Source organism: Ranitomeya variabilis, chromosome 4, assembly GCF_051348905.1.
Source record: "Ranitomeya variabilis isolate aRanVar5 chromosome 4, aRanVar5.hap1, whole genome shotgun sequence".
NCBI classification, from domain to species: Eukaryota; Metazoa; Chordata; class Amphibia; order Anura; family Dendrobatidae; genus Ranitomeya; species Ranitomeya variabilis.
The window spans coordinates 610,886,604-610,903,077 of NC_135235.1; the positions used below are offsets into that span (position 1 = coordinate 610,886,604).

General features: G+C 43.5%; 1 long non-coding RNA gene across 1 annotated transcript; it reads right to left on the bottom strand.

Annotated features, from left to right (window-relative positions):
* Positions 1-1,110: 1,110 nt before the first annotated feature.
* On the bottom strand, positions 1,111-15,452 carry LOC143769246 (uncharacterized). The gene is made up of 3 exons (XR_013214296.1): positions 14,281-15,452; positions 2,120-2,292; positions 1,111-1,229 (listed from the first exon to the last, which is right to left on the bottom strand). It is a non-coding gene; the product is annotated as an uncharacterized LOC143769246 (long non-coding RNA).
* Between the last annotated feature and the right edge of the window lie 1,022 nt (positions 15,453-16,474).

Sequence of the window (16,474 nt, forward strand, 5' to 3'; positions counted from 1 at the left end):
TAATGCATAAAGTAGATGTAAAAGTTGCAGAATTTTTTATTTTTTATACCGGCAGTGTAGCTTGAAGCTTATGAGCCTCAAATATCTCACGCCACTGATGTTTGGGCCCTTGAAGCACAGGGGCCCGGGTGTGACTGCAACATCTGCAGTTATGTATCAGAAACATTGCTGTTTTCCAAGTAGAAGGCCGTATCTACTGGGGGTTGTAGCTGCATAAGGACACCCAGGGAGCCACGTTGCCACCAGGGCCGATAAGCCTGGCACATGCCCCTCTGGACTTTACGTGTTTCCAGGTAGATTACTATGGCTAGCACAAATGCTTGTTATGGAATAACACTGGAGCAGTTTCTCAGGGCAAAGATCACGTTAAAAGGTTCATCAGGTTTCGCTTGCGATACAAACAGGAAGCCAAAGCAAGAACCATGTAAGGTGAAATCTGTCGGCCTCCTCCTTCACAATATCAGCAGAAAACTTCCTGCAAGTGGCGAGTAAAAACTGGCGCAACATAAACAGGTTATGAGAGTCTGTAAAATTCCTTTAATCCAGCACCTGGTAATCTGGAATGCGATGAGGACACATTGATGAAGTGAGGGTACATCCGTACATGACCAATGATCCGCAGCGGCATGAAGCGCAGCTAATTGTGCCGTCACTGTTGTGGGTTTGCAGCAGATTTCACCTGTTGTGGATCAGACGTCCTGACATCTCATGCAAGCGTGCTGCCGAGAACATCTGCAATCTGGTGCTGCAAATCTGCAATGCTAAGAAATCCAGAAGAGATGAGCACCAAGACTAGTAGGACACGTCAGTCGCCGGTGGCCGTCAGAGCAGAGCGCTGCGAACTGCCTCCTACCTGCGGGACCCCTGCTGCCTCCGCTGATTCGTAGCCCCCATGATGCCTCATGCTGAAGGTAGTAAGAGGCTTGCAGACTAGTCCAGTAGCCATGAACTACGGACGTGACCACTGGACTGGAGTCCTGGGAATCTTTTGCTTAATTCTTGCATTCCAAATTCCATATCCTATTTCCAGATATTTTATTTTTTTGCAGCGTGTGAATGAGAATTTGTAAACCCTGACGTAATGTTATTGGGATCCATCTAGATTACCATCAACCCCGTACTGGATCCCAGATCTGATGACGCCACAGATGGTGAACGCGCTCCGGACAGGACCTGACATGTTCCCTCCTTACAATCCTGTCTGTGCGGCTTCTTAAAAAGTCTTCCCCCTAAAAAAATGAAAACAACATTAAATATCTATATTTGATTCCACTTCTGTCTATTTACCATTCAGGATCAATGAAATGCTGGGTGATAGCCAATATTAACGCTCATTCAACCACACCAGGGGTCTGTCGATGAACTAACCAGACGTCTAATGCTGGAAGCTGAGGATATATCTTTAAGAAATTAGCCAGATTTTTCCATCCATGGTTTCAGAGAACCAAAATGGTGACCACACCCAACACGACTTAAACGCCATCGACCTGGCCATTTTTGGCTGCTTGAATGGTCTCACCCTCACAGCTCCTGCTTCTATATTAATAGAGTTGAGAAAGATGGGCAGAACACTGGTCCAGTGGCCACAGTGGTAGCCCATGGCCACCGGATCAGAGCCTTGCGACCCTCCTACTACCTACGATAGCGAGGATGCCGACAGGTAGTGGGAGGTTTGCTGGGGCCTGCCAAATCTTTTTTGCTCCTCTTGACTCCACCATTGGTAGATGTTAGGTTCAGGGCATGCTGGGAGTTGTAGTTTTACAACAGCTGGAGTGCTGCAGGATTCTGACCTCTAAACTAGGCAATCACATGAAAAGCAATCTCATACACAGGACATATATGTAAGCAAAATCACAGAAGGCAGCTTGTGGGCCCCCAATATATAAGGGAATGGGTATTTCTGCACTTGCTGGGTGTGACTGATGGGTACAGAGGGCGAGGACGGTTCTCTGTGTTGGGATTAGTCAGCAGATATATAGGCAGCTGGCACAGATGGCTGCCAACGGCCCGCAGCTTCTGCGACTTTGCCCTCTAGGATGTCAAAGCCACAAGCTGCAGCGGCGAGGACGGCACCCAGTGATGTCACCGGCTCCTTCTGGCTCCTTATAAGGAAACATACCTGATAGACAGTGTAGAAACTTTACAGTGAGGGACGGCGTGCCAGAGCAAGCGCACATTCCTCCGCACCGCCACTGAGTGCACATCAGGGATGGGCCGCACTCACGACCCATCAGATGGGAGAAACCCGCCCCACAGGTAAATGGACCGCCTGGATTTAGAGCCAAAGCAACCCTGAAGAACACAAATTACAAGAAGAAATTAACATCATCATTTCACAGAGACACGAAATGTAGATCTGGCATTCAGGAATCTGGGAAAGCTGGATAATAACCTATGTAAGAGCTGTAATGATCGCCTCAGTTATGTCGCCAGGGCTGAACCATCCACAGGGATCATACTTTATTCTCCATATAAAATATTTTTATATAGTTGACATGAAATGTAGATTTTTTTTTCCATTCAGGAATCTGGGAAAGCTGGGTAACAGAAGCAGTAATGATCGCCTCCATCATGCTACAAGGCACGAATTGACCACGAGGATCACAAGTTACAATGTCAGATCTAAATAAAAAGCATTCACTCACTATAACCAATATGAAATTCAGTTTTACCATTCAGGAATCTGGGAAAGCTGGGTAACAGGGGAAGTAATGAACACCTTTGTCATTCTGTAAGGTCTGAATTGACCACGAGAATCACAAGTTACAATGTCAGATCTAAATAAAATGGATTCACTCACTATAGTCAATATCAAATTCAGTTTTACCATTCAGGAATCTGGGAAAGCTGGGTAACAGAGCCAGTAATGATCGCCTCCATCATGTTTCAAGGCACGAATTGACCACAAGGATCACAAGTTACAGTGTCAGATCTAAATAAGAAGGATTCACTCACTATAACCAATATGAAATTCAGTTTTACCATTCAGGAATCTGGGAATGCTGGGTAACAGGGGAAGTAATGAACACCTCTGTCATTCTGTAAGGCCTGAATTGACCACGAGAATCACAAGTTACAATATTCCATCAAAATAAAATGGGATCACTCACTATAGCCAATTTAAAATTTAGTTTTACCATTCAGGAATCTAGGAAAGCTGTGTAAAAAGAGCAGTAATGATTGATCACCTATATGTCATGCAACAAGGCTGACCCAAACAAATGGATTATACTTTATACTGCTAGATCCAAAGAAATTCTTTTTATATAGTTGAAATGTTGATTTTCTTTTCATTTTATTAATCTGGGAAAGCTGGGTAACAAGAACAGTAATGATCGCCACTGTTGTGGTAAAAGGCTGAAACCAACAGAGTGGGTCACAAGTTACAATACCAGATCTAAATAAAATGTTTTTACACATTACAGTTGAGATGAAATTCAGTTTTTCCATTCAGGAGTCTGGGAAAGCTGAGTAACAGGGGCAGTAATGATCGCCTGTGTCATGCCACAAGGTCCAAATTCATCGAGTGGATCACACATTTTCCTGCCAAATCCAAGTAAAATGGTTTTATGTATCTAAAAATGAAAAGCATATGTAGATTTGATCATCAGGAAGCTGCGTGAGAACCTATGTGAGAGATGTAAAGACAGCCTCTGTCATGTCACCAAGGATGACCAAACCAAACTGATCATACTTTATTCTGCTAGATCCAAACAAAATCTTTTTATGTAATTTTGCCATTCAGGAATCCTGGAAAGCTGGGTAATAAGGGTAGTAAGGATTGCCTCTATCATTGCATAAAGCCCAAATCAACTATGAGAATTACACATTACAATGCCAGCTCTAAATAAAATGGTTGCACACTACAGTCGACATGAAATTCATTTTTTTTTTCTATAAAGGAATCTGGGAAAGCTGGGTAACAAGAGCAGTAATGATGGTCTCGATCATGCCACAAGGAGTAAATCAACTTAAAGGATAACATACTTAGAATAATGAAATGGATTCGTAGATTTGCAATTTGAGAACCTGGGAAAGCTGGGTACATCCTTGTAGGAGATGTAATGATTACCATGACTAAAATCAAGCAAGCAGATCACATGTTACAATGCCATATCCGAATATCTGGGAAGGCTGGGTGACAACCCAAATAACAGATTTAATGATAAAGCTAAATTAACCCACAATACCCGATCCAAGTAGAATGGTTTTATATAGTTGTCATGAAATGTAGATTCTCTATTCGGGAATCTAGGAAAGTTGGGTTTTTACTCAGGTAAGAGCTGTAATGATCACCTCTATGCCACCAGGGCTTAATCCACCTAAAGAAAAGTAGAATGGTTTCACATGAAATTCCGATTTTCTATTCAGGAATCTGGAAAAGCTGGGTATAACCCATATAACAGCTGTAATGATCAGATCTGTCATGATACATATCAGCCATGCAGATCACACATTTTTAGTGCCAGATAAAAATCAAAATGGTTTTACATAGCTAGCAATAAAACGTATATGTAGATTAGCTATTCAGGAATCTGGGAAAGCTGGGTGAGAGTAATTATCACTTTTACCATGCCACAAGACCAGAATCAACCCACAATGTCAGATCCAAGTAGATTCGTAGATTCATATAGTCGGCATGAAACGTAGATAATTTTTCCATTCAGGAATCTGGGAAAGTTGGGTTATTACTCATGAAGGAGCTGTAATGACCGCTCCTACTATGCCACAAGGCTTATATCAACCATGCAGACTGCATGTTTTAGTGCCATACCCATGTGAGATGGTTTTACTAAGTGGACAATAAAATGTATATGTAGATTTGCTATTCAGGAATCTGGGAAAGTTGGGTGACCGCTCACATAAGAGCTGTAATTTTGGCCTCCGACATGCCACAAGGCCTAAGTGAACCAAGAGGGTCACACATTCTGTTTCATATTGTCGACGTGAAATGTAATTTTTTCCATTCAGGAAACTAGGAAAGTTGGACTATTAATCATGTAAGAGCTATAATAATTGCTTCTTCCATGTCACAAGGACAAAATATCACAAAAAATAATGTATAACAATGCAAGGTCTAAATAAAATGGTTTCACATACTACAGTCAATATGAAATTCAGATGTTCCATTCAGGAATATGGGAAAGCTGGGTAACAACCTATATAAGTGAAATGATTGTCTCCGTCATGTCATACGGTCTAAATAAACCGTGATAATCACGGATTTCAGTGCCACATAAAAGAGCACCGGTTTCATATGGTCACATCATGTTTTCAGTTCAGGAATCTGGGAAAGCTGGATATCTCCTAAAAGAGCTGTTAGGCTTGCCTACGTTATGTCACATGGGCTGAATTTACTCAGCGGATAACATAATGTCTAACCAAAGCAATCAGCATTGATATGTATATGTAGATTTACCATTTAGGAATCTCGAAAAATTGGGTGACAATCCGTGTAAGAGCTGCAGAGACCACTATTATGTGGCAAGGCCTGATTAATGGCTGCTCACGGGTTATACTCTAAGCTTTCAGAAGAATATAACAATCTGTATGACATGCTGATGTAGATTTGCCATTCAGGGGCCTGGAAAAGTTCCTGATCTGTGCAGAAATTAACCTCATGATCTCACAGAGAAATGAAATGTAGATTTGCCATTATGGGGAAAGCTTGCTCCAACACAGATTATTAAAATGGGGCAATATACAGCAGGACCAGAAGGGGGCGTACACTATTTAAAGGGCCAGTGAAAGAAAAGTCTGTTATCCCTCAATTTGCTTGCTGTTGTTACCGGTTATTAGCCATTCAGGAGAGGCTGACTGTAGTGTTACTGAGGGCACTGTCTGGCTGCTATTACTGAGTGCACTGTTTATAGGGGAACTCTCTGGCTGGTATTATTACTGAGGGCACTATTTATAGGGGCACTCTCTGTCTGATATTACCGAGGGCACTATTTATAGGGGCACTCTCTGGCTGGTATTATTACTGAGGGCACTATTTATAAGGGCACTCTGTCTGATATTTCTGAGGGCACTATTCATAGGGGCACTCTGATATTACTGAGGGCACTATTTATAGGGGCACTCTCTGGCTGGTATTACTGAGGGCACTACTTATATGGGCACTCTCTGTTTGATATTACTGAGGGCAGTATTTATAGGGGCACTGTCTGATATTACTGTGGGCACTATTTGTAGGGACACGCTCTGTCTGATATTACTGAGGGCACTATTTATAGGGGAACTCTCTGGCTGGTATTATTACTGAGGGCACTATAGTGGCACTCTCTGGCTGGTATTACTGAGGGCACTATTTATAGGGGCACTCTCTGGCTGGTATTATTACTGAGGGCACTACTTATACGGGCACTCTCTGTTTGATATTACTGAGGGCACTATTTATAGGGGCACTGTCTGATATTATTACTGTGGGCACTATTTATAGGGACACACTCTGTTTGATATTACTGAGGGTAGTATTTATAGGGGCACTGTCTGATATTACTGTGGGCACTATTTGTAGGGACACGCTCTGTCTGATATTACTGAGGGCACTATTTATAGGGGAACTCTCTGGCTGGTATTATTACTGAGGGCACTACTTATACGGGCACTCTGATATTACTGAGGGCACTATTTATAGGGGCACTGTCTGATATTATTACTGTGGGCACTATTTATAGGGACACGCTCTGTCTGATATTACTGAGGGGACTATTTATAGGGGCACTCTCTGGCTGGTATTATTACTGAGGGCACTATAGTGGCACTCTGGCTGGTATTACTGAGGGCACTATTTATAGGGGCACTCTCTGGCTGGTATTATTACTGAGGGCACTACTTATACGGGCACTCTGATATTACTGAGGGCACTATTTATAGGGGCACTCTCTGGCTGGTATTACTGAGGGCACTATAGTGGCAGGTATTACTTAGGGCACTATTTATAGGGGCACTCTGGCTGGTATTATTAATGAGGGCACTATTTATAAGGGTACTTTCTGTCTGATATTATTACTGAGGGCACTATTTATAGGGGCACTCTGATATTACTGAGAGCACTATTTATAGGGGCACTCTTTGGCTGGTATCATTACTGAAGGCACCATTTAAAGGGGCACTTTCTGATATTATTACTGAGGGAGCTATTTATAGGGGCATTCTCTGATATTATTACTGAGGGCACTGTTTATAGGGGCACTCTGATTACTGAGGGCATTATCTATAGGTGCACTCTGGCTGGTAATATTACTGAAGGCACTGTTTAAAGGGGCACTGTCTGGCTGGTATTACTGTGGGCACTATTTATAGGGACACGCTCTGTCTGATATTAATGAGGGCACTATTTATAGGGGCACTCTCTGGCTGGTAATACTGAGGGCACTATTTATAGGGGCACTCTCTGGCTGGTATTAATGAGGGCACTATTTATTAGGGCACTTTCTGTCTGATATTATTACTGAGGGCACTATTTATAGGGGCACTGATATTACTGAGAACACTATTTATAGGGGCACTCTGGCTGGTATCATTACTGAAGGCACCATTTAAAGGGGCACTTTCTGATATTATTACTGAGGGAGCTATTTATAGGGGCATTCTCTGATATTATTACTGAGGGCACTGTTTATAGGGGTACTCTCTGATTACTGAGGGCATTATTAATGGCTGCTCACGGGTTATACTCTAAGCTTTCAGAAGAATATAACAATCTGTATGACATGCTGATGTAGATTTGAAATTCAGGGGCCTGGAAAAGTTCCTGATCTGTGCAGAAATTAACCTCATGATCTCACAGAGAAATGAAATGTAGATTTGCCATTATGGGGAAAGCTTGCTCCAACACAGATTATTAAAATGGGGCAATATACAGCAGGACCAGAAGGGGGCGTACACTATTTAAAGGGCCAGTGAAAGAAAAGTCTGTTATCCCTCAATTTGCTTGCTGTTGTTACCGGTTATTAGCCATTCAGGAGAGGCTGACTGTAGTGTTACTGAGGGCACTGTCTGGCTGATATTACTGAGGGCACTGTTTATAGGGGCACTCTGTCTGATATTATTACTGAGGGCACTATTTATAGGGGCACTGTCTGATATTACTGAGGGCACTGTTTATAGGGGCACTGTCTGATATTATTACTGAGGGCACTCTTTATAGGGGCACTCTGTCTGATATTACTGAGGGCACTATTTAGAGGGGCACACTGATATTATTACTGAGGGAACTGATTATAGGGGTACTCTTGCTCTTGGGCTGGCACATGATGAGGAACTCTCTGGGGGGTATTACTGAAGGAACTTATTATAGGGGCACTCTCCAGCTGGCAAATTATGGGGCACTCTCTGTCTGATATTATTACTGAGGGAACTGATTATAGGGGCACTCTGGCATTCTTTATTAGACACTGGTAGCATTATTTGTTGAGCAATAACTGGATGTCACTGTTTATGGGGCACCCTCTTGCTAGTATTATTACTGTGGGCACCGATGGTGGGGAAAGAATCAGGCTGGTATTATTAATGTAGCACTATAGGATGGCATCTTTTTTTATTGGAACACGCTTATTTGTGGCAAAAATTGTTTATGGGGGCATACTTTGGCTGCTATCATTACTGAGGGCAATGTTTATGGGGCACTCATTATTTAGGGCAATGGTCTACTTGGGAGTTTGATAGTTGGCGTGTTAAGTAGTGATGAAACCTAATATTTGGCATTATCAGCTTTACTTATTGATGTTTTCCACCACACCACCCAGTGCCATACAGATCTGCGCAGTATAACTGGCAGGTCAGACACGAGATACACCATGTGTAATCAGACGCACGAATGTAGCAGAGCGGAGTTTGCCATATAGTTCTGCGCAACATAGCAGGCAAGTCGTACATGAGATGGACCATGTATAGTCAGACGCACGGATGTAGCGGAGCTGAGTTTGCCAAATAGTTCTGCACAGAATAACAGACAGGTCGTACATTAGATACACCATGTGTAGCAGAGGCACTGATGTAGCGGAGCTGAGTTTGCCATATAGTTCTTCGCAGAATAACATGTAGGTCGTACATGAGATGCACTGTGTGTAGCAGATACATGGATGTAAGGGAGCTGAGTTTGCCATATAACGCTTCTGAGCTTCGCCCTTTGTGATACCAATGATAACACAGTCCTATCTAAAACCAGACAACTCGAGTTGTGCCAAATGATAATCAGCTCTGCTGCACCTGTATATTCTATACCAATACCATAATATGAGAAGAAAAACAAATGTTGGGCAATAAGCGCTGCTCTCCGAGAGTACGCCCAAGCCTTGGGCAACAGGATACTGTTTTGTGAATGTGCCAGTCGGGTAATCCGCACATCCTCTTTGTCCCAGGGCATCAGCAGACCTCAACCCAGCTGGAGAGGGTCCTAAATAATTGATGGTGACTTGTGGACACAGAAGGCAGGAAGTGATGAACTAGGATTTCTTAATGGGCTGCATCAGCACCCCCACCATCCGCGCCACCACCTCTCCTCCTCCGCCCTTTTCGCTCTCATATGTGGAAGTAGCAACAGGAAGCGTGAGCCCCTGAGCAGCTCCAGCAAAGTGGTGCAGGCAAACGGCACATTCCTGGCATAGCAGAGAGAAGGCTACAGGGCCTGTAAGAAGTGAGCCACCATACAGTGCTAACCACTGAGCCACCGTGCTGTGCTAACCACTGAGCCACCATACAGTGCTAACCACTGAGCCACCGTGCTAACCACTGAGCCACCATGCAGTGCTAACCACCGAGCCACCATACAGTGCTAACCACTGAGCCACCGTGCTGCTCAAATAATGTGAGCATATGTAATATTACAGCACAAATAATCGAGCACCACATAATACCGCCGTATAGTAAACTCACAATAGTACTCCAATAATATATCACTGTACACCAAGCTTAGCTTACAGAGGACTCTAATCTTTTTTTTTTTTTTTGCAAAGGTGGTGTCACAGTCACAAGACAGCACACTTGACCATCATTTGATGTGATGATGCAAGTAGACACTGGCGAATTCCATGTCACCCTTAAACAATGGCACAAATGTTTCTGCAGCCATGTAGCCCTAGCCTAAAGGACTTGTATTGTTAGCTCAGCTCTAGATATCAGCAGCCATATTCCCTCCTGGGTGGCAGTGCTGGAGATGGAGCACTACTTCTATGCCTAAAGAATGGAGGGAGTAAATATGGTGACCCTCTCTTTGTGTTGCCACATTACTAAATGTATTGGTACATTCACCTTTCATGTCCCTTCCTTAGTAGCTTTCCCAGAAACAAACAGTTTTTGGTATACTGAGGATTTAAAAGGAAAAAGTTATTTACGGGCCAATATGTATTCAGTGGAGCTGCACCATGACTCCAGATTGTTCCTGGATTACTTAGGATACTTTTGCAGGCCGCACCTATCTCAGGAGACTTGGGCGAATTCCTTCTCCTGCACCGTCATCTCAGATATAGGTCACTTTGTGTGGGGTGTCTTCTATATGACTGTATTGGTATCACTTGGCGAAAACAGCGACAGCCATTAGCATATTCCTATAAGCCGTATGCGGTCACACGATCCTGGCATCCAAACGGAATCGTATGCAGCCAGAAATTAGGCTGATGAGTCTCTAAGACGCAGAATGGGAGGGTCGAGCTGGGGAGGAAGGCTCGCTTACCTAATGAAAGAGCGTACAGACTACGGTAAAAGCCTATAAAGCGCGCCCTCCTGGGATCGCCAGCTCCGACCAGCTGCCAAAGTCTGTGCTAATGGGTTAAATGGGATTGAGAAGCTGTGGATAAAGCTCAGAGGAGCAATGCACATGAAAAAAAAACATCTGTCCTGTTAGGAACAAGCAAGAGGGATGTAGAAGGCATGAAGTTTAACCCGAGCTGGATACAATGTCCAAAGAACCCTGATTACATGTTAGCCATGATGCAGTGCTAAGATAAAACCACCATGCAGTACAAAAAGACTGCTATAGTAACATAGTTAGCAAGGCCAAAAAAAGACATTTGTCCATCCAGTTCAGCCTATATTCCGTCAGAATAAATCCCAGATCTACGTCCTTCTAAAGAACCTAATAACTGTAAGATACAATACTGTTACACTCCAGGAAGACATCCAGGCCTCTCCTGAACCCATCGACTAGTTCGCCATCACCACCTCCTCAGGCAAGGAATTCCAGATTCTCACTGCCCTAACAGTAAAGAATCCTCTTCTATGTTGGTGGAAAAACCTTCTCTCCTCCAGACACAAAGAATGCCCCCTTGTGCCCGTCACCTTCCTTGGTATAAACAGATCCTCAGAGAGATATTTGTATTGTCCCCTTATATACTTATACATGGTTATTAGATCGCCCCTCAGTCGTCTTTTTTCTAAACTAAATAATCTTAATCTCTCTCGGTATTGTAGTTCCCCCATCCCCTTTATTAATTTTGTTGCCCTTCTTTGTACTCGCTCTAGTTCCATTATATCCTTCCTGAGCACCAGTGCCCAAATCTGTGCACAGTACTCCATGTGCGGTCTGTCCAGAGATTTGTACAGGTGCAGTATAATGCTCTCATCTTGTGTATCCAGACCCCTTTTAATACACCTTATGATCTTGTTTGCCTTCGCAGCCGCTGCCTGGCACTGGCTGCTCCAGTAAAGTTTATCATTAACTAGGATCCCCAAGTCTTTCTCCATGTCAGATTTACCTACTGGTTTCCCGTTCAGTGTGTAATGGTGATATTGATTCCTTCTTCCCATGTGTATAACCTTACATTTATCATTGTTAAACCACATCTGCCACTTTTCGGCCCAAGTTTCCAACTTATCCAGATCCATCTGTAGCAGAAAACTATCTTCTCTTGTATTGACTGCTTTACATAATCTTGTATCATCTGCAAATATCAATATTTTACTGTGTAAACCTTTACCAGATCGCTAATAAATATGTTGAAGAGAATAGGTCCCAACACCGACCCCTGCGGTACCTCTCTGGTCACAGCGACCCAGTTAGAGAATATACCATTTATAACCATCCTCTGCTTTCTATCACTAAGCCAGTTACTTACCCATTTACACACATTTTCCCCCAGACCCAGCATTCTCATTTTGTGTACCAACCTCTTGTGTGGCACGGTATCAAACGCTTTGGAAAAATCAAGATATACCACGTCCAATGACTCACCTTGGTCCAGTCTTCATAAGAACTGATTAGATTGGTTTGAAAAGAGCGATTCCTCATAAACCCATGCTGATATGAAGTTAAAGTTATTGTCATTGAGATAATCCAGAATAACATCCCTCAGAAACCCTTCAAATATTTTACCAACAATAGAGGTTAGACTTCCTGGTCTATAATTTCCAGGTTCACTTTTAGAGCATTTTTTTTTAATATTGGTACCACATTTGCTATGCGCCAGTCCTTCAAAGTGAGACACCACTTAAAGAGTAATCGTTGGTGATTATAAAGTTCTATGGAGACTGTAACTGTCAGGAGAACCTGCAGCAGAATGTCTGTGTCGGCCTCTAGCTCCTCCCCTCCATAGAATTCTACAAGCACCAACTGTCATCTCCTATCTCAGTAATGATGAGATCTGTCTGCACTGACTACAGGAGTTACCCATGAATTGAGAGTGAATAATCAGTCCAGGAGAAAGAAGCAGATTTCTGATAAAAGATATTATGTTGCCTATTTTTACGTGTTCTATCGGTTTAAAAAATAAAAATTAAAACGACGATTGCGCGTTTAGTGGAGCAGAGGGTGCAATACTATGAAACCCTGCTACCACAAAAGAGAAAGCGGAGCTACAAATGGGTGATGAGGAGGCCTCTCGACGTTACCCCATCACTGGATGAAAGAAGGATCAGGCATGTTGTATTTCAGAACCTGATTGTTGCAAAAGATATCGGATTACTCCACTGTCCCCATTAAAAACACGCGCACACTCTGGCTAACGGTGTACATAAGTGATGTAAAATGGAAAACCCAAATATAGTTTGGCAGGGAAAATGTTTCATTTCCACAACATCCTGTGGGAAGTAATGGGCACGTCAATGGGTACCTTGGTAGCTCCCTCAAGATAAAGTCTGCAGGTACAATATAGCAGTGACAGCGGCAATCATCTCGTCATACTGGTTCTTTAAAAAAAAAAAAAAAACATTATGGGCCAGGTGGCCTTCTGCTGCAACAGTAATACCCTATGTACACAGGATCTCCTTTTCTAGATCAGAACTGGAGACACAATTGCAAAGGCTAAGGATGCAGCCATGGAACCTGATCCGTCCATGGAGGATATGACAATGCCTGGCAGGTCTGCGTGGTACGGCCCGCTCTGAGCTGCAGCTGCCGTCCTCCTGCTTGCAGCTGTGATGAGCGAAGCGTTTTATAATCTATAAAAGATTCAGTGAGACTCCCAGCTCTGGTTTCATGAAGGCCACTAGCGTTATACAATGGGACGTAACATGTGGAGGAGGGGAAGGTCAGGTGCCATTATATATACTGTTTGGTACAGGTGAACGGTTCCTTAAGGGCATGCAATAGGTATACCATTATTTACACCTCCTTCTATAACCAATGACCTCCAGATTTTTGTCCATTCTGATGAATACAAGGTTCATATTGATAAAGTCACCGACGGTGAAGGATTATTCCCACCTCATAGGAATCCCATGTCTGATATATGTGATTCCGCCTCTAGGGAATACACTTAATGTAAGATAGTTGTCCCATTTTGCACTGCTGTGAACAGAGACATGTCACAACATGTAAGCAAGTATGCTCAGTCACTTTTTGGAATTCCCATAGTGAATCGATGTGAGGCAGGCCTTCTTCATAAGGCTACGTTCACATTTGCGTTGTGCGCCGCAGCGTCGGGCGCCGCAGCGTCGCAGCATGCGTCATGCGCCCCTATATTTAACATGGGGGCGCATGGACATGCGTCGCACTTGCGTTTTGCGCCGCATGCATCGCTGCGGCGCCCGCGTCTGGGCGCAGAGGACGCAGCAAGTTGCATTTTTGCTGCGTCCAAGATCAATTAAAAAAAGGACGCATGCGGCGCAAAACGCAGCGTTGTGCATGCGTTTTGCTGCGTTTTTGTTTGCGTTGTGCGCTGCGGCGCCGACGCTGCGGCGCACAACGCAAATGTGAACGTAGCCTAAGATGTGTTCCTGAGGAAGTAGGGCCTGAATCTAACAGACATTTATGGCATTGATGAGAAGGAGATAAGAATTCATGCTTTAACTAAGGAGATACAATGAGAACACAGCAGTCAGGATGCTATGGACACTTACTATCCCATTATACAGCTCGATAGATAGATGGGAAGACTGTCTTGAAGATTCTGGAGGTGTCTGTGAGAATTTTTGCACTTTTATCGAGAAGAACATTTGTGAGGTCTAACACTGATGTTGTGGAGAGGCCGGGCTCACAATCTCTACTCTAGTTCATCCCAAAGGTGTTGGATGGGGCTGAGGTCTGATCTCTGTGTGGCCTTCATGTTCTTCCACTAAACTCCCCAACCATGTCTGAGTAGGCATTGTGCACTAGGTACAGTCATTGGGAACAGAAAAACGTCTTCTCCACACTGTTCCCAAAAAGATGGAAGCTGCAAATCTTCACAATGTCATGTGCTGAAGTATTAAGATTTCTGTTCACTGGAACTAAGGGGCCAAGTCCGACCCATGAAAAACAGCCAACAACCCATAGCATTATCCTAATCCACCAAACTGTGCAGCGGGCACAATACAGTCAGGGGGATAATGTCCTCTTGGCATTCACCAAACACAGACTTGTCCATCAGATGCCAGAAGTAGAAGTGTGAACCATCACTGTATAGAACATGTTTCCTCCAGAGTACAATGGAGGTGGCTTTACACCACTCCATCCAACACTTGGCATTGTGCTTGGTGATGTAAGGCCACATGCAGCTACTTGGCCATGGAGCTCGTGGAAGTGTTTGTGCAGATGCTATACCAGAGGAAGACTGGACTCTGCAGTTAAGGAGTCAGCAGAGCGGTGGTGATTTTTCTGTCTCCTGCTCCTCAGCACTCAGTGAGCCTACGCTAACATTACAGGGGTCTCTTGTGGCTGAGCTGCTGCTGTTCCTTCCAATTCTCAGTAATATCACTTACAGGTGATGGAGGAAGATTTAAGAAATGTGATGAACGGACTTGTTACCCCGGTGGCTCCTAATACAGAACCGAGCTTTTATCAGAGAGCTCTGCACCACCAAACATTATGTCACATTAGTAAAAGCAGATGAGCGGCGAGAGTTTGGAGGTTATACATCGGGGGACGAGGGGTTGGATGTTATACCCCGGGGGAAGTGGGTTTGAATGAAAACCCCAAATTCACTTATTAAGAAGTGTGTGCTAATGCTTTTTGCCATATAGTGTAAATATGAGATAGATAATAAATAGATAGATAATAGATAGATAAATATGGGATAGATAGGGGAGATAGATAGATAGATAGATATGGGAGATAGATAGGTATGGGATAGATAGATAAAGAAAGTGGAGTTGCACCTGTCTTGTAAAATGTGGGTGCAGTCCTCCAAATCCACTGGTAAATGGATGATAAAATATGAGTGAGGTTACACTTCAAACGTGTACATTTGGCATGGAATAATTTTTTTTCACTATGTTTAGAGATCGACCTCTCTTTCTCATAGATAGATAGATAGATGGATACTCTGCTAAAAAGCGATTTGTATCCTGGTTATTACTGTTTCCAGTGAGATCCATATAATGCATGTTGTTCCTCACTGACGGGGAGGCGGTCCCCCAAAATCCTTTATAAATGACCGCCTCTAATCATGTCCTTTTCAGTCCAGGTTTATATAAATTGACATATTAATAGCAGATAATTACGGGAGGAGTCTGACTGTCAGCATAGCTGGGCAGGCTGACTCACATGGCTCAGCCACCTTCCACATGCAATTTCCTGCTTATGACTTGGTTGTGTAAAGTGTCTGTGCAAAAGACTGAGCCATAAAAGGAGAATCTGCACTGAAACCATCGGAGGTGACAGGGAGCGGCCAGTGCACACATGGCGTCCTTGTGCAGCTCGGTTTCTCTGCTGGACCATCCCACTTCTTTTCTTGTGCATCCCATTCCAACTGATATCGATAGAATATCCATAATCCAATCAGGGTGAATGAGATTAATCTAGTGGATGGTTTTTAAATCGCTTTTATCATTAACCTCTTCAAGCATTCAGAACCATCCCCAGGTCTCGGGTGTTTCTATATATGGAAGCATGTTAGATATTAAGAATGAATAACCAGGAAGCCGCTGAAACTAATTCCAAGGATGAGCTGAGACTGTGGAAACAGATGTTAACAATCCAGCTGACTGGGATTTAAATAGCTTGCATTGTTTGCTTGGAGATCCTAAGTAGTGGTGCTGCCCCCCCATGGCAGATGCCTGATACTGCATTGAGACCTGTCTTACTTTCCTCCCAGCCCACCCCACCAAAAAACCT